The following is a 20,049-nucleotide window of genomic DNA, read 5'->3' as shown; positions in this document are numbered from 1 at the left end:
CGTACTTTTCATCACGTATATCCCTATTTATCTTGTGATAGCCCGACTCGGAAGACGAACTCGAAAACTAAGAGCGGTGGTCGGTCCTTGTACGCAATATAACTACGCCAGCGAGAGTCAAGGAAGTTACATGTGAATATTATCCATTTATATATTGATATATATTTAATAGTATACAGTTTCATATTGAAATTGCGTTACTCAATTAAACCACATACTTATCTACTTGGAAGTAACACTTTACGATAAGTTATTAGAATGTGGATGTAAAATATAAAAGTGTAAGATTCGATCAAATTAATAAAAAGTAATTTTAATTTTACGCGCCGTAAAGCCACTACTACTATAGGGGAATTCGTCGCAGCGGCAACATCATACTTTCAGTCAGAAATACACTCACGCACATGCCATATTCATATTAAACTACAAAATGGTCAAAAATCTGATAACTAAAACTAGGATTTTGGTGAAAGTATTCGTTATTAATGGATGATTATTGGCACATTGTCAGCAAAGGTGAAGACGAGTATGGTTTCATTTAGTAACGCCATGTCGAAATGACCCTGTGTATACTAAACTTACTAATAAATTCATCCATTTCGTTATATATTATTATAGCGTCCAAAAGTCTTCTAACACATAAAATTTACTGCAAACGTCAATAACATCCCACATTCAGCAGTCATTAATTTCTGCCTCTTGTGACACATGCGTCGAATCATCGGCGTGTTGAAAATAAAACCAGAACCAATATTTTGATGGTATGACTTCGTGATAAACCGTATTCAAGGAATCTTTTTCTTTTTATTTTCCTATACCTGACAGAACAAGCGAGCTTCTTTGGTTTCCCTTGTGCTTTTTGTTACTAATTTTATCTCTCATTTAAAATGTTCGTAATTATGTCATTAAATTTAAATATAATTGAGTAACAATAAATATTCTTATGTTTTGACGGATAGTAGCAACTTTGTTCGTCTATAATATGATAAATTATAGTTTTTTTATCCGAAAAAAAAAAAGTATGTTTTTACCTTCTTTAAATCTAGTATAGTAATTGCTAAACCATTCTATCAGCGAACGCCAATCCCTTCACTTAAGTACTTTGTTTATTTATATTTTTTGGACATACGTTTGTTAGCCTGGCAGGGCCGGCTTATTTATTTATTTATTTATTCACACTGCGAGTCCTTAAGTGCCCATGCTCAGGATGACCCCCTAAAGAGTCAAGAACCTTGGCTCAGGACGGCCACTGAGAGAGAATGAGACATCAGCGAGCAGGGGATTGAAGAAAGAGGTGTAAAACAGCATTCGATTTGATTATAACACCTGATTTAGTTCGTGGTGCGATCTCTGACTGAACAAATATATATGTCATTTGCGATCCAACACTATATCGACTAATCTCGTCATAGGACAGCGGTAAACTTAACGTAATGAGAATATTATATTAATTGCACTTCCTATCCTATACAATCAGTGTATACAGAGGCGAAATAATTGATTGCATGTAAACTTTTGCTGGTGGTAGAATATATTATATATCTATATTATCTATAATTATTTAAAGTATTAAAACCCGCCATAGTGACACACATAAGAGTGACGAGTTCCGAGATCGGCCTGTGTATATCCGGTTCCAACAAGCCGGCATAATTGTCGACTGCCGAGGTGATATACCAACAGTACGGAATTGAATACTATATTAGAACTTAAGCTGTACCAGTTATACCATACTAAAGTGCTGGAGTGAAACTATTTTACAGTTTCAGACATTACGATGGAGTAAAACTTAACTAAGCGACGATAGCCTAGTTGGGTATGGAACGGTCTGCCGACACGAATGTCCGCAGGTTCAAATCCCAAGGGCACACACCTCTGACTTTTCTAAAAAATCATGTGTGTATTCTTTGTGAATTTATCGTTCGCTTTAACGGTGAAGGAAAACATCGTGAGGAAACCTGCACATCTGAGAAGTTCTCTATAGGAATTTCGAAGGTGTGTGAAGTCTACCAATCCGCACTAGGCCAGCGTGGTGAACTAAGGCCTAATCCCTCTCAGTAGTAGAGGAGACCCGTGCTCAGCAGTGGGCAAGTATATAATACAGGGCTGATATTATTATTATTATTACATAAAACTTAAATTGCTATCGAGGAGTGTTTGAAGCCGATTTTATTGCTTCAACCCTATGAGCAAGTAAATGGTTGCATCGATGAATTACAACTTAGTTCTGTATGGGTACGTACGAGGTTATTTTACGTCGTAAAGAATTTGAAAGTTCAACTAAAAATATTTTGAGTCAGTTATCAGTCTCTATTTATATACTCTGTAAAAATATTTTGTTACTTATTTCTGGTTATACGCGGAAAACATATAAATCCTATAGGATACGTACTTTTTTGCTACAAAAAAAAAATATATATATTTTACTCTTACGCCTATGAACGATAAACACATGCAAAAAATCACCTGTTGCTATGCTTCAAGATATTTTCGAATTTATAATCAGTATTTAATACGGATCAAAGTTGCAAGACTCTTGTTTGAATGAGAGTGAACATAAAGTCTGCACGTTGTATAAACATGAGCATAAATTAATTGTAATCCCGATCTACTAGAAAACCGCAGACATTCTTGTTATTTATTAGAGTGCTGAATACGTTAATGCAGCCATAATGGACGCAATATCAGTTAAAACTCGGCTGAATCTAATTAGAACTTAAAAAAAAATCAAAATCTTAAAACAAAACAATTAAACAGCAAACGTAATGTCATCACGAAATGCATTAACATTGTAAGTTACTCGACGCAACAATGCGGCGAAAGTGAAAAACAAAGTGATTTGTCTTTAAAATATTGCACGAATTAACTTTGTAACGATGCATGAGAGAAAATAAAATGCGAACACGTGGGCGCGACCTCGAAATTATAATTATTTCGGTCACTTTGCAATGCGAAACGTTCCGTTGCACGCAGAATCTCTGTCACCAACTGGATGAGTGTAAAACGGAGCGTCGCCTGTGACACATGGCTGTACACGTGATATGCAAATAGTCCATTTAGTATTTTCTATTTGAACTAATTTTGGTGTTGTAAATTTTTTTTTAATGTTAAATATAAACAGCACACGGATAATTTTAAAAGCGAATTTGCCGTTACGTCAAACCAAAGACATTAAGGTGGTAGCTCAAGGTCCATTTTCATACATTTTGTTTCGGCTTTAATCTGGGTAACTAAACAAGTATTGGCAAGTAAAGAATTTAAATTCACGTCTAGTTAGTGATTAGTTCTCGCAGTTGAAAGAAAAATGTAAAAATAATTAATAATCATGGATATTTCTGCCTTTAAAATTTCGTCATATTAAATTTTAAAGGCCGAAATATCCATGAGTATTAATTATTTTTACATTTTTCTTTCAACTGCGAGAACTAATCACTAACTAGACGTGAATTTAAATTCTTTACTTGCCAATACTTGTTTAGTTACCCAGATTAAAGCCGAAAATGGACCTTGAGCTACCACCTTAAACTAAATAGTTATAGGCCGAACACCAGAGCCAAATTTTTGCTCGAAAAGTTATTACCAATTGGTAATAAGTCATTGTATTATTTGAAATGTCCGTGTGACAAGATGTCATGGCGTTTTTAAATGTTAATAATAATATACTTACACAAAATATAAAATATGATAATAATCGCATTAAAAATGTGCGAATAGTGATATAGAAAAAATATGAAGTATTCTACATTTGTGTTTTGCTATTTCACAGGAGATTGAGTAACAACCGCATGAGCGCAATATGTTTGTATTAGAATCTTCCTAATGTCCGCTCTATAAAATCTTAGGACTCTTTGTGTAAAACTATTTTTTGTGCACAATCTACGAATTGGTTACTTACTCTATTTATTATGTACTTATATTTTACTTCAAATATTGTGACTTAGTATTTGTTTTGTTAATATTATTATGGATGTATGTATATTTGTCCGTAGTTTCAAAATGTTACTTCAACCTTCGTTGTCACTACAATTATGTTTTCCTTCTTAATAATAATAAAAGAATATTATATTTTTTATTTACCACCATCACAATTTTACTAATAATATAAATATGAATGTATCTAAATGATTTAAACCACTAAATTATTTTTAATTAAAATAAACACGCAAATAAACCAAAGCAAATAAACAAAGAAGGCAGCTTTTTATCCCCGCAAAGTGCACAATGGTGCTTTTAATTAAGGTGTGAAGCAAAGCTTATCGTGTTAATAGTCTGAAAGTTTGTAAAAATATTTGGATGTTTGTTAAAAGTAAACTCAAAAATCGCTAAACTGATTTCAATGAAATTTAGCACACCAATACAATAATAATAACTTTTATTAAATTGTATCGATAACAGTTCAGCAGTTTGCCAATAAATTGAAATAAATTAATATAAATTACTTTTCGTCTAAAATTTAGTTAAGTTTATTGAAGAAACGGGCTTTCATGCGGGCAAAGCCGCATGTAGCATTTTAACAAACAAACACACATCAAGCCTATATCCTAAAGAGATCAGCAGAGGTGCAGTCAAGGGATTCACTTTTCACTAAGCGTGTTTCATGCCATGACGTGCTACAGAAACGGTCAGTGTAGTAGCATTTCTACATTATCTTTTTTAAAATCGTCTTCAAAAGCTAATTAGACGAACTGTATGTAGCTGAAATCTTAATGTAGTTACCGTTACTATACATTTTCACGTGGTTTTATTTGACGAACATGACGTCACTCGGGACGAGTGCCAACAGCATCGTATAGAAAAGCAATTTGGAAGGTGCGGTTAACACACCTACTTTACTTTACGTTTGTATTTTTGAAATATGTAATTATCTTATATTAATAGAATTTCTAAAATTATTTATCCTATCTATTTTTACATCTTGAATTTGTTTTGCATAGAAATAGTTGTTCATGTATTTAGTGACAACGTAATCTATTATTTAAAATTTAAAAGTATTTTAAGATGTTATTAGATAACGAACTTTGATATGTGCAAAATCAGACAGGCAGAAAGAAACAAATAAATAGACAACAAAGGGATAAGATTTTTATAGTAAGATAAACTAAATGTAATTAAACTTGTAATAGTTAACTATCCGACAGCCTTACAATACAGCAGCGTTTTATTTAAAAGAGAAAGAGGATTTTCATAATGTGTTCGCCACACCAACTCACACAGATATACTTACATTGTATTTACAATATAAACACGGCGAGCTAAAAATTTTAATTCTATAAACGTTATTCTGAATAATTATGTAAATTAAATACAATAGTTGAAAACTTCGAACGATAAAGTATTATTAAAACAACAAACAAACTGTAATTAAATGTTTCACGTGAAATGGAAAGACTTTGGGTCGGGTTGTTTCAAATAGTTGGTTAACCTAACATGCTTACGACAATTACTTACCGGTAGTGGATACGTACTACAGCAATATCTATTTTTGAAGCCAAGTAGCATTGTACAATTATTGTTTCCGGTTTGAAGAACATTGTAGCCAGTGTAACTACTGGACATGATAAGACTTGACAGCCCATGTCTCAGGAAGGCGAGCGCAGTCTAATACCAAACAATACTGTGTAATTCAAGGTATTGGATGGTGTTTCTACTGTTAAGAAATCATTAGTCGAATGGCAAGCTGTCATTCAAAGCAATAAAAAAATATATACCTATTGTGATTTACATCAGATATTCAATAGTCATGAAATAAAAGTTGTTTCTTTCTTGGCAACGTATTTGTTAAGGTCATATTCAATGCAGTGGCACGAAAATTACTTTAACTAACTAAAAGCATCAAAGTAATCGTAACTTTAAACGTAAGCTAATCCTAGAACAACTATTTTGCTATTAACATTGTTCACATATTTTTAAACTACTCTATGTAACATGCAGTTAAACAACCGGCCCTAAGCTAGTCAAAAATTTCTATTCGGAATTTTCTATCCGCCGATGTGTATGTAAAACTTGAACAAATAGTTTAACAAAGTTTTATTTAATAATAATAATAATATCAGCCCTGTAATATATACTTGCCCACTGCTGAGCACGGGCCTACTCTACTACTGAGAGGGATTAGGCCTAGTCCACCACGCTGGCCTAGTGCGGATTGGTAGACTTCACACACCTTCGAAATTCCTACAGAGAACTTCTCAGATGTGCAGGTTTCCTCACGATGTTTTCCTTCACCGTTAAAGCGAACGATAAATTCACAAAGAATACACACATGATTTTAGAAAAGTCAGAGGTGTGTCCTTGGGATTTGAACCTGCGGACATTCGTCTCGGCAGTCCGTTCCACACCCAACTAGGCTATCGCCGCATTTTACAAGTTTTATTTACAGCACTAGAAATTACACGATGCTCCACAGAATACTACTTTATTTTGTAATAGGATGCTATTCAAGTTCCGCTCCTGCAGTTGTTCATAATTTTGTAAGTAAATAAGAAGCACGTTTCTTTAGCAGGTTTCGTTTAGCAGGTTCAGTTGCTTGAAAGTATTGCGCCGAAACAAACGACGGATTCTATATTTTTCATAGTAATCTAGAGTTATTAATAATATACTAGTGATAAAATTAACAAACTGTTGCTGTCTACTCAGACTGATGCATACAATAGATTCGAAAGTGATCTGGTATCATAAAAAATAATTTAACTGTATTTTAACAACATTCAGGAAACTATTCGCATTGCATTGGATTAATTAAAAGTCATCGTTTATTTCATTCCTTTTTTTGTTTTTGCATATTTGGTATTTTGTTTTTATTTATCTAGTTTGGATATTTATTTTTAATGCAATGTGTTTTATTAAATAAACCTACAAAAAAGCTGGCGATAGTGTAGTTGGTTTGGAACAGATAGCCGAGACGAATGTCCGCAGGTTCAAAATTCAAGGGCACACACCTCTGACATTTCTAATAAAATGGGTGTATTCGTTGTGAATGATAATTGCTTTAACGGTGAAGGAAACATCGTGAGGAAACCTGCATACCTTAGAAGGTTTCTGTGTCAATTTTGAGGGTATGTAAAGTCTACCAATCGGCACTAGGTCAGCGTGGTGGACAAAAGGCCTGGCCACAGCTGGGCGCAGCGCGACAGGAGGCACGATGTGCGGCGCGACTAGTTGCGACCGCGGCGGCGCGGCGGCCTGAGCGGCGGACGTAAATTTATAATTTTTAAAAAATGCGTGAGATGCTGTTACATGAGTTGGCGGATTCGAATATTGTGGAAAGGCAGTGTAGCTAACACCCTAATTCTCGAAATAAAATTAGCAGTTGTTGTTTTAAGACTTGTTTGAATAAAATATTCGCACGAGTAGAGTAACGAGCAAAAGTTAGTAAATTAGAATTGTGACAAAAGGGACCAAATTGGACATAAAAATGTTTGAAACAAATTCGAACCTTGATTGACTTGGATGTCAAAATCATGCAAATTACGTCGGTGGTGTCATTACGTTCATCACTTTCCCGTCCCTACCTTTGTCTTATTAGAATCAATTATTATCTTTGGCAAAATATAATGAATGTTAAATGATTTAAAATACTGAATGATCTGATTTGTTACAAAATTATATAAGGCGATATACGACGCTGACAACACTGATTACACTGATTTAGTTAATTCAACATACTACTTAATTCAGGTCTTGAACATTATTAAAGTTGTATTAGGTTTTTTCTAACCATTTTTAGATTGAATCAATAAATTTATATCTTAAATCGTGTTGAATATTATTCTATATTAATATTTATCGCGGGAAAACCATTATCCTAGAAAAACTTTTCACTCGAGCGGAGCCGCAGGCCATCACTAGTAATTATTAGACAGAAATACACGTGCACACTCACCAACTGCATTGTTTATATTGGCTTTTGTCACGTAAAATGCAATCAGTTTTAAAAAATCTTATTACTCAATAATCTATACTTATAATAAATCTGTAGAGAGGTCAATTCTGTACATGAAATATATTTCCAAAATAATTATCAGGGGGTGATTAGGAATCGATACTGATGCCAAAAATGCAATTAGTAAAATTTTTGTCTGTCTGTCTGTCTGTCTTTCTGTCTGTCCGTCTGTCTGTCTGTCTGTCTGTATAACCGTTATAGAAACAAAAACTACTCGACGGATTTTAACGAAACTTGGTACAATTATTTGTCGTACTCCTGTGCTAGTTATAGTATACTTTTCATCACGCTACAATTAATAGGAGCAGAGCAGTGAAGGGAAATGTTGGGAAAACGGGAGAAGTTACTCCATTTTTTAAGATTCCGTCGCGTGTGCAACCTTAATGGTTAAAGCTACGCAGAAATCATGTATGACGGAAAAGTTCTCCTTAAAATTATGTAAAAAATATCCCACGACAGCATATGTCTGTCTTTTATGGTTGACTCACAATAACACGTGTAACTCCCGATTGCTTAGCTGTTCGAAGCTTTCTCATTATATTTGACTACTCTTATGTTTATAACACTCTCAGTCATCCCTAATTAAAAAAGTTAACATTATTAAATATTCCATAAAAAAGAATCATAGAAATCGGTATAGAAACACCAAAGTTATACATGAAATACGCTAATAATAAGCCATCACGCGTGAATACTGAATCATGCTATAAGCTTCCTTCGATTTCACCAGGATCCCATCATCAGACCCTGACAGGACAATCGGACCACCTGCATACCACCATACTTAAAAAAACATCCCGACAAATTGAGCACCTCCTCCATTTTTGAAGTCCGAAATCCACGCGGGCGAAGCTGCGAGCGGAAGCTAGATTGTAAATAAAAATGAACTTTATTTTTAGGCGAGCTCGTCAAATTGACCCCAACGCACCTGATAGTAAGCAAAGTGGGGTCCAAAATTTGGAGTATAATTTTGCTACCTTATTTAAAATTGGATATACACAGGCTAATCTCGGAACGCGACACTTACGAGAGCCACTATGCCGGATCAAAACTTGTGTACGGTCTGGCGAATACAAATATCCTAACACCATTTTTTTTTTATTATGCTAGTATCGGCAGACGAACTAGCGCCCCACCTGATGGGAAATGGCCACCGCTGATCATGGACTTGGCGATGCTAGGTACACAGACAAGCCGCTGCCTACCGTAGGAACTATAATAATTAAATTCTGAAGGAACGAGCTATAATTTTATTTAGTATGTCCTCAACTTTAGGCAAACGAGCAAGATACGCAAACACGACTCCATTTTCATTAGCGATACCAATATATAGAGCACAAAATGTGTTGTAGACTATTAACCCCGGACCGGCCACTACGTGAACAAGCGAAACAATTTTCAAATGCATCGTGTTACCCATGAAATTCTGGTAAGTATGTATTTTGGATCGAATCCAAAACAATTAGCAGCGCGAGTGTTGCGCTGTATGCCAACAGCTTTGGAATTGAGAGAAATGCTCTTAATGCATTTACTTCTGTCTAGTTTGTACATTTTAACACTTGATTTAACTAAGCTATTGTTCTAAATGACTTTCGGTGTTGAGAAATAAATGAGTTAGCTATTTTTTTAGGAATGATTACTGCTTCTTACATATTTCATGATGGCAGTTAATAAGAAAACTTTAACACAATAACACATTTCTTAGTACGTTTCTACAGTTGCTATAATTTCGTCGAATGTGTGTATAGATTAAATGTTTAAATTAATTAGTCGTAGTGGCTTGCTCGGTGAAGTCGCATTGCGGGGTCAGCCAATGTACAATTCTAGTAAGAAAGCTTGATAATACCAGTGATCGTAGAAAAGGCAATGTCCGTTGTTTGGTGGACATTATGTTTCGATTACATTAAATTTAATAATAAGGCTCATTTTTCTATGTCCAGAAAAATGTATAGTTATTACATAAAATAGGTATCAACATAAAATTACATTAAACAAAATATTAGGGTTCTGTGAAACTCGGAATTTTGTAAACTTAAATACGTAAGTACACCATAGACCTAGTCAGATTGTTTCAAAGCCCCGTATAACTTGTAACAGTAACAGTACTTTAGGAAAGTTTGTTACTATTTTAGTACTAACGTGGGAGAATATGATTTTACACTACTCGCCTTATAAACTTTTTATATGATGATTTCTTATGTTTTAGTGGATGTGAGAGTTCGAAATAAAAGTATTTTTTGGATTGGACTGCAGCCTTCATGCGGACTGAGGTGTTGATCGTCCAAAAAGTCAAAGTTATAATACCTACATACATTTTACAATTATACAATTATTTGGTGGTAGGATATATTTTATATCCGTCCGGATAGCGACCACCGTACACAACGTGTTATAGCCCGCCATATCGGTCCACGTAAGTATGTCGCGTTCCGGGATCAGCCTGTGTATATCTGGTTCCAACAGGCCGGCATAGTTGTTTTGGCTGCCGAGGGATAATACTATCTAGTCAGTCCATATTGGACCCTACTCTACTTACCATCAAATGCAAAGCAGTCACTTTGTCTTGCACGTATAAAAAAATACTGATTAGGGTCCAATCTATGCAGAACAAGCGCACAGTATCTTAAAGTAGGATTTTTTTATATGTATAGTTATCAAGTTTCGTCTTGGCCTGTGGAGTGGTATTTAATGTTAAAGGTAACCAATTATTTCATTATGGCAGATGTATACCACGTTTATCACTGTAATATTATTATTGACTATAATGTCGGTAATATTATACACTATCCCACTGATGGGCACATACTTATTAGAATAAATATTCAGCTAAAAAGCTTTTAACACGTCGACACCGTATATTGTAATTGTGCATGGTATAAAAAGTAAGTGAAAAAAGGATTCTATCTTTATTTCAATGAACTTACAAATATTTACATTTCGAAATGGTCCGAAATTCTTAGTGAAAGAAACATAATGAAGAAAATTTGTCGAGGAGTAATGCCAAAGACAACGTGTATAAGAAATAAAATTGTGGTCTTCTAATTGTATGTAGCTTCATAGTTTTATTTATTAAAATACCATCGTATACGCCGCATCATCTACAAGAAGTATTTTTCTGCAAAAAATCCAATCGGAGTTGTGTTTTTCTCAACGGTAAAAAAAGTTTAAGTCATCTAGTTCTCTCGTAAGAATTTATCTACGTAGGCACTTACCATAGAAATATAAAAATATATTCAACTTGACGTACGTTTTCCTACTTCTTTTCTATAATATATTAAAATAATAATTATTATTAATAATAATATATTATATTACATGTATTATTCGATGCATATGCTTATAAAGGCCTTATGCAGAAGAAGTAATCCGTCACAGTGGAAATGAGCAAATATTTTTAATTACAACTCACTTGTATTAAATGATACAAGTTATTTAATGCTTTCCCTCTAAATTGATTCGAAAAGGTTGAAATCCGGACAGCGGCTTGTTCTAAAACCTAATCGAATCACTGAAACAAAATTCTCTAAAACGTTCTTAAAAAGATTGTTGCTTAATAGCAGAGTAGGGTAAGTGCAAATATAAAAAGTAAGAAGAATGTTAGTAACAGATCCATTTCATGCCTTTATTTCAGTGACTTAACACTTGATTTACACGGGAAAAGTTATTCCTACAAAAAAACAAGAATATCCAATTATAGTATCGCTTGTTTGTGTATTATACAACGTATGTATGCATTAATGTCATCGAGTGTGCAATTACGAACCTCAAGTTCTTTGGACACATAAGCCGAAATGAGGACTCCATGGAACGATTAGTTGTTCAAGGAAAAGTAGAGGGCGAAAGAGCTCGTGGGCGCGCTGCTTCCCGTTGGACAGACCAAATCAAATCCATGACTCAGTCCTCTATAAATGAATGCTTCCACTCCGCCAAAAATCGAGGCATATGGCGACGCATCGCGAAAACGACTGCTTTCTAAACAGCCCAAACATGACCACGACCACTCTGTCAAGAGTGTACGACTACGAAGAAGAAGTATGCATTAAAACTAGTTTGATTTAGGAACAATAACCTATACCTGCATCACACAGATAACTACCTAATAATATCACCATCATATTATTAGGTAACCTAGTTATTTTCTTTGTTTCCTTTAGTACATATTAAGCGTATCTCTCACGTGTGAAAGTATTTAGTGTAAACCAACCTAAATTTTATCATGAGTTTGGTGTATCGTTGCCGCCTGCCAAGTCCCAACTTATATTTGACAAAGTTTATGAATGTTTATTATAGATGACGTTTGAAATCCATGCGTGTGAATGTATGGGCTGAAATGAATGGACATATTGTATTAGTTGGCAACAAGCCGATTAGAGCATAGCGTATCAACCATGAATAAATGGTGTTTGAAATTGAATGTATTTTTGCGCGATTTAATTTTTGATGAGTATGATAAGTGGTGATGATGGAGGACAACGAAAATTAACGTCTTTTGTGATGGCAGGTCGCGTTTCTTGGTCAACCAGTGTACTTTGAAACATACTCGTGTCTTCTTGGTTCAGACGCAGCGTATATTCTTTCTCGAACGTAATAGGTCCTTGGCTCCAATAGACCATTTCCCCCCCAACCACTCATATCCAAATGACTATCGGACCGTTACTAAATTGTTTGAAACATATTTTAACTTTTTCAATCCTTATATTGTTTGTAGCTCTTTAAAATTATACAGGGAAATACGCAACAGTCGATTGGCATTAATTTAGAATCATGCTGTTAATGAGAGAAGGTACACTGACCTGTAACCCATCTATTTAAAGCTGCGATATTAATTTGCGCCCTCTATATGCATTTAGTGCGTGTAAAGCATGACGGACGCTTTGCGCCGTAATTTATTTCAATGCTAATTAATTTAATGCCATTTATCATACGCTGTGTTCATTGAAAAATAAAATTCTATTATGAATTAGTACTATATATTGTTTTATGAAGACTGCCTCAGTGGACTAGTTATGTGTACGCGATATAAGTACGACTACGCATTAGCGTACATTAGTCCTGGGTACGATCCCCGGGTCAGGCCAAAACTATTTATGCCTAGGTTTTTCCATCTTAAACACTACTCAGTCGCTGCTCAGTGAGTATGTTAGCGGTGTGATACACCGGTACCCTGGAAAGCGCGTGAAGTCGTTGGTCTTGCGCCTGATCTCCCTCCAGTCATGTCGGACGGCCAGCTCACCGAACAATATGTGCGAAGGAACGTAAAGTGCACCAGGTTATTGCTCATACACTGGTGCACTATAATATCTCCTGCATATCTAACTAATCTCCGTTGAGATGGGCCGCCGTGACCGAAATTCGACTAGAAAGCATTCATTATGTTGACGTTGTATTCTTCTGCAATTTATAGAATTGTGTATGGAAAGATTTTGATAGCTGCTTTGGTCGCATGGAAATGTCTACCAGCATAAATTCCAAGACTATCGCGTATTATCAGGACATTGTAAAAGGAAAGCAAAACAAATTGCCAACTACGACAACAGCTTCTCCTCCAGTCGGCCGTTACAAAATCAATCAAATTAAGGCCACATAATCGAGTTTACATCAGACATAAGTCATAACAAATTTCCATACAACTGAAGTCGCCGACAACCGATGGTCGATACGAGTTGGTCAATATTTGATGACGTCTACAGTCACTTGGATACGGCGTTCAAAACGTATTGACCGATTGGCTATACGTTATGTTTCGAAGCATTCGAGTTTTATTTTGGGGAGATCGTTTATAATATTGGGCCAATAATAATAACGTTGAAAGTCGTTCATTATCGTATGATGGAGACGTAGGTGAAGCCACGATTCATCATGTTACAACAGCATTGATTATAACATTCTAAATTTTACTACTGATCTAAATATACAATTCCAATGAAACCATTTTATTTGCAGCAAAGGAACAAAAGATCAATATAATTTTGATAAAGATAAATTATGATGAGATAGACAGAGGCTACATTTTTCATTCCAAAATAGGTATTGAGTAGATAATACCTCGAACTAAAACTGTACTTAAATACCAAGATAGGAACAATAAACCTACAAACAGTAAAAATAGGGTTGTAAATAAATAAATAGTTCGCGTCGGAACAGCCATGGAAATGGCCTGATGTAACAACGGCTTCAATAATTCAATTTGTAGTTTCGCGTAGGTAACTGTTTAGTGTTTACATAAAATTTAAATATGGAATTAATGTATTATCCTTTGTTTACAGAGTCAGAGTTCGTTCTTCAAAAGGTGGAATAAAATATTATGTTTGCAAAATAAAATATAATATTAATAAATAAATAAAGAGATATATTAGTTAAAATTTTATCAAAATACATTATTAAAAATAGGCTTTTATTTAAATACTTAAAAAAATACTTTTACATTTAATCAATTTTTGTTTAAATACTATGTAGAGAGAGATAAAAGCTTAGCGCAAAACTGCGCCATCTATTTTTAAATGTTAAATTACTTATTCACTGCCCGAAAAAAATAATTGTATTTTATATATGTGGCGGTACATTATTTACCCTACTGACGTTTTTTGTATAGTCTATATCAGTACTAACCTTTTTGTAAGGACCAAAAACACTTCTTAGTTATGTTGCGTCGGGCCAAATATTTTATTAATTGACCTACTTATGTCTAAAAATGCAATTAAAAGTTAATATTGAAATAAAAAGTATTCACAATTAATTTGAATATTTAGTCTTATAAGATCATTATACAGTACAAGTGATTCAAGTGGTTTTAAGTCTAGTAATCGACTTGAAAGAGACCGCCGGGTCGCATACGCATATACATAGATGAGATTTTTTTTTCTGATGTAACAGTCTTCTACCACGAATGCTTAAATTTCCTCATATACATACATTATTTATACCGAGCCTCATAGATGGGTTTATTTTGGATGATCCCTAATAATGGTATTTTTCATCACAATTTTCTTTGTAAAGTATTTTAAAATATCGAGTGACTTTAATTGAACATTAGTTTAAGGTCAAGAATGACATTAAATATTTTGTACAAATTGATATACTTTTTTTTTTATTTGAATGCACATTATTATTTTATTAGGATACTAGCTTTTGCTCGCGGCTCCGCCCGCGTTATAAAGTTTTTCAGGCTAAAGTTTTCCGTTATAAAAATAGTAGTTTCCCGGGAGCCTATGTTCTTCCCAGGGTCTCAAACTGTCTCCATACCAAATTTCATCTTAATACGTTAGGTAGTTTTTGAGTTTAACACGTTAAGGCAGACAGATGCAGCGGGGGACTTTGTTATATTATTTAGAACTTTTTAAGTGAAACAATCCCGTCATACATCATTGTTGTAACTTTAACCGTTTACGCAGCGCAGGCAACGGAAGCTCTCAAAACTCATAATTTTCCCCGTTTTTGCAACATGTTTCATTACTGCTCCGCTCCTATTGGTTATAGCATGATGATATATAGCCTATAGCACTCCAGGAACAAAGGGCTATCCAACACAAAAAGATTTTTTCAGTTCAAACCGGCAGTTCCTGAGATTAGCCATTACTGCTCCGCTCCTATTGGTCATAGCGTGATGATATATAGCTTATAGCGGTACACAAATAAAGGGCTATCCAACACAAAACGAATTTTTCAGTTGAAACCGGTAGTTCCTGAGATTAGCCATTACTGCTCCGCTCCTATTGGTCATAGCGTGATGATATATAACTTTGAGCACTCCACAAACAAAGGACTATTCAACACAAAAATATTTTTTCAGTTCGAATCGGTAGTTTCTGAGATTAGCCATTACTGCTCCGCTCCTATTGAATATAGCGTGATGATATATAGCCTATAGCTCTCCACGAACAAAGGGCTATCCAACGCAAAAAGAATTTTTCAGTTTGGACCGGTAGTTCCTGAGATTAGCCATTACTGCCCCGCTCCTATTGGGTATAGCGTGATGATATATAGCCTATAGCACTCCACGAATAAAGGGCTATCCAACGCAAAAAGAATTTTTCAGTTTGGACCGGTACTTCCTGAGATTAGCCATTACTGCCCCGCTCCTATTGGGTATAGCGTGATGATATATAGCCTATAGCACTCCACGAACAAAGGGCTATCCAACGCAAAAAGAATTTTTCAGTTTGGACCGGTAGTTCCTGAGATTAGCGCGTTCAAACAAACAAACAAACAAACAAACAAACAAACAAACTCTTCAGCTTTATATAATAGTATAGATTGGCGTAGATATATGTATACTTATATTAACGATATTTCTATTTAAATTTACTATACCCACAATTAGGGCTTAACTAGGTGTAGCTTATGGCGATTCATGCGTGTAAAAATCGTATCTTGCCACAAGCGTGCCCAAAACCCGATTACAGCGATTCATAATGCCAATTAAACGACATTAGTACCATCAATTTTAAAACAACCTTTATTTCTCATGGGAGCAAATTACCGGGATAAAAAGTAGCCTATGTATTAATCCAGGATATGGGCTACTTGTATGGTAAATTTTATCCAAATCTGTTCAGCTGTTTCTGAGAAATGATTTATTTGAACCCATAAAATGGTATACATTATTAAGATTCCGTCAATATTAACTCTTCTACCAGTTCGGAAAACAGTTCTCACCAGAGAAGAACGGGCAAGAAACTCTGCTGTTGCTCTTTTCAAAATCAGTTTAAGGTATAAACTACAGTACATTCAGAGAAGAAAAAAAATATAGTTGGTTTTTTTATTGTTGTTTAGAGCAGTTCATTTATATGCTTGCAAAATAAGTAATAATTTTAAATTTCCATACGAGTGCACAACCCTCTCATATAATGTTTCGTGATATATAATAAATAGATTATATACCACAAAACATTATTAATATCCATCGAATAATATATAAATACTAACAATAAGACCATATTCTCCTTAACAGTCCTATGACGTTATTATATATTCATGAACAATTTACGATGCAATCAGGTCAGGCATGGGGCGCTGCGAAGTCGAAACGCGATTCGACTTTGATAAAATATCATTATAAACTCCGCCGAATGTCTTTGTGTTTAAAAATATCGTTTATATGAAATTACTTTAGCTTTACGAGATAACGCAAAGTGATTTGCCTCGTAGATTTTTTTTCTATTGATTTCAGTGTGTACTGTGGCCTTATTCTCTATCCGTCATTTTTAATAAACAATCTCAAACGGTTTTTTACATCGATATATATGTACTACGTTCTAGATTTGACGTTCAGAAAATTCATTGTGTCCAACTGAATTGAACTGCAATCCATTCGAAATGACTATTATAGTCAATATTGACAGCTTGTGATTGTGTACCGAGTGGCGCTCATGATATAAACACTCGGGTCTTAGTGTAAACCTGGATTTGAATAAAAAATATTAGTCAAATTAGTAAAATTATTTGTTGAAAAGTGAATAAATAGTCTGAGGTAAATAGGTTATAACAATGACGTTTTGGTTGCCATTTTAGTTTAGATTTTGAACAAATAATTTATATGGACGTCCTTGTCTATAGAAAATACGTCAATAGTTTTTTAAATCTATTGCGACAATGGACCAATCAGATTAAAAATATTTTGACACGTTTACAAATGAGTTATTTTAATTGTTTAATTCTCGGAATCGATTAGGGTTGTGTATTGAAAATGGCTGTATGTCACACGTTAATTTGACAAACATGTAAGGCACCATTGTCTTTAATGTGTCGCGTTAAATACAATAAAACTTTGCCTAAAGAATACCATTCCACGCAAATTTCATGAAGGTAACGTAACACGACCGTTGCGAGTTTAAAATTTCATAGAGAGTATGACCTCTGTGTTTTAATACAAAACATGTCATAAAATAGTGAATTTCATTATTGTGTAGAGAAGACTTATTGCGTCATTGATGATGCTTATATCTGAGTTTTAATTATATTATCATAATGCTTGTCTAATGTGATTGGATTGAAACCAAACTAGACAGTATAAATGATATTGTTTTATAGTTAAAACTTTGTAAGGATACCTACATACTTGAGTAGTGTGGCTCACGTTTAGCAGTGGGCAGTATATATACAGAGTTGGTATATTATATTATAATTTTATAGCATAATGAAGTTAACGCGGTAGACAAGAGAGTAACAACGGCAAATACATTTTATGGAGGTCAGAAAATGTGTCTCTTTTGATTATTGTGGTAGGTGAAGCCAGAGTCCAGATATCGACTTATTCAAGATATCTTTCGACTGTTAACAGAATTATACTGGCCTGTTTAACTCTGGATATACACAGACTGATCCCAGAACACGTTGGCCAGGGCGGGTTACAACTTGTGCGCTGTTCGCTATCGGAGATATGAATAGTCTATCACAAGCAAGTCTGATATTTAATGATATTCTACTACACATTATTGCTAACTTGCAATGAAATAAACATTTTCACCACACAGGCAGTCAACTACGTTATTGATTATATGATAGTAATAATCTATCTATCTATACTTATAATAAATCTGTAGAGAGGTCAATTCTGTACATGAAATATATTTCCAAAATAACTATCAGGGGGTGATTAGGGATCGATACTGATGCCAAAAATGCAATTAGTAAAATTTTTGTCTGTCTGTCTGTCTGTATAACCGTTATAGAAACAAAAACTACTCGACGGATTTTAACGAAACTTGGTACAATTATTTGTCATACTCCTGTGCTGGTTATAGTATACTTTTCATCACGCTACAATTAATAGGAGCAGAGCAGTGAAGGGAAATGTTGGGAAAACGGGAGAAGTTATTCCATTTTTTAAGCTTCCGTCGCGTGTGCAACGTTAATGGTTAAAGCTACACAGAAATCATGTATGACGGAAATGTTCTCCTTAAAATTATGTAAAAAATATTCCACGACAGCATATGTCTATCTTTTATGGTTGACTCACAATAACACGTGTAACTCCCGATAGCTTAGCAGTTCGAAGCTTTCTCATTATATTTGTCTACTCTTACGTTTATAAAACTCTCAGTCATCCCTAATTAAAAAGTTTACATTATTAAATATTCCATAAAAAAGAATCATAGAAATCGGGATAGAAACACCAAAGTTATACATGAAATACGCTAATAATAAGCCATTACGCGTGAATACTGAATCATGCTATATGCTTCCTTCGATTTCACCAGGATCTCATCATCAGACCCTGACCGGAAAATCGGACCACCTGCATACCACCATACATTAAAAAAACATCCCGACAGATTGAGCACCTCCTCCATTTTTGAAGTCCGAAATCCACGCGGGCGAAGCTGCGAGCGGAAGCTAGTTATAATAATAATATCAGCCCTGTATTATATACTTGCCCACTGCTGAGCACGGGCCTCCTCCACTACTGAGAGGGATTAGGCCTTAGTCCACCACGCTGGCATTGGTACACACCTTCGAATTTTCTATAGAGAACTTCTCAGATGTGCAGGTTTCCTCATGATTTTTTCCTTCACCGTTAAAGCGAACGAGAAATTCACAAAGAATACACACATAATTTTTTAGAAGTCAGAGTTTTGTGCCCTTGGGATTTGAACCTGTGGACATTTTTTGGCAGTCCGTTCCACACCCAAGTAGGCTATCGCCGCTTATGATTGTAATATCAGCCTCGTATTATTTACTGCCTTTGGTATATAATACATGACAGATATTATTGTCGGGCACGGGCCTCCTCTCCTATTGTGAAAGATTACGCTTTAGTTCACCACGCTGACCTAATGCAGATTGGTATACTCCACACACACACAAAATTCCTATAGTGAACTTCTCATGTAATTTTCCTCGAGACGTTTTCCTGCACCGGTAAAGCAAGTAATAATTCACAAAGAATACACACATCATTTTATAAAAGTCAGAGGTGTGCGCCTTTGGGTTTTGAATCTGTGGACATTTGTCTCGGCAGTCCATTCCACAACCAACTAGTCTATCGCCGCTTATTGATTAACAAACGATTACTATCTATGACGCATTAGTCAGTGAAATACGACATATGTCACATAAAACCTCATGGAATTAAGTAATTATTTATTTATCATTGACGTGTATACGAC

The 20,049-nt window shown here is 34.7% G+C and overlaps 1 protein-coding gene across 1 annotated transcript in view; it reads left to right on the top strand.

Moving 5' to 3' along the window:
• The window catches only part of LOC115444119 (CUGBP Elav-like family member 1), a 465,041-nt gene that overhangs the window by 3,279 nt on the left and 441,713 nt on the right, over window positions 1-20,049 (top strand). The window lies entirely within an intron of this gene.

The sequence above is a fragment of the Manduca sexta genome, chromosome 24 (assembly GCF_014839805.1).
Source record: "Manduca sexta isolate Smith_Timp_Sample1 chromosome 24, JHU_Msex_v1.0, whole genome shotgun sequence".
Lineage (NCBI taxonomy): Eukaryota > Metazoa > Arthropoda > Insecta > Lepidoptera > Sphingidae > Manduca > Manduca sexta.
This window is presented reverse-complemented; position numbering and strand designations above follow the sequence as displayed.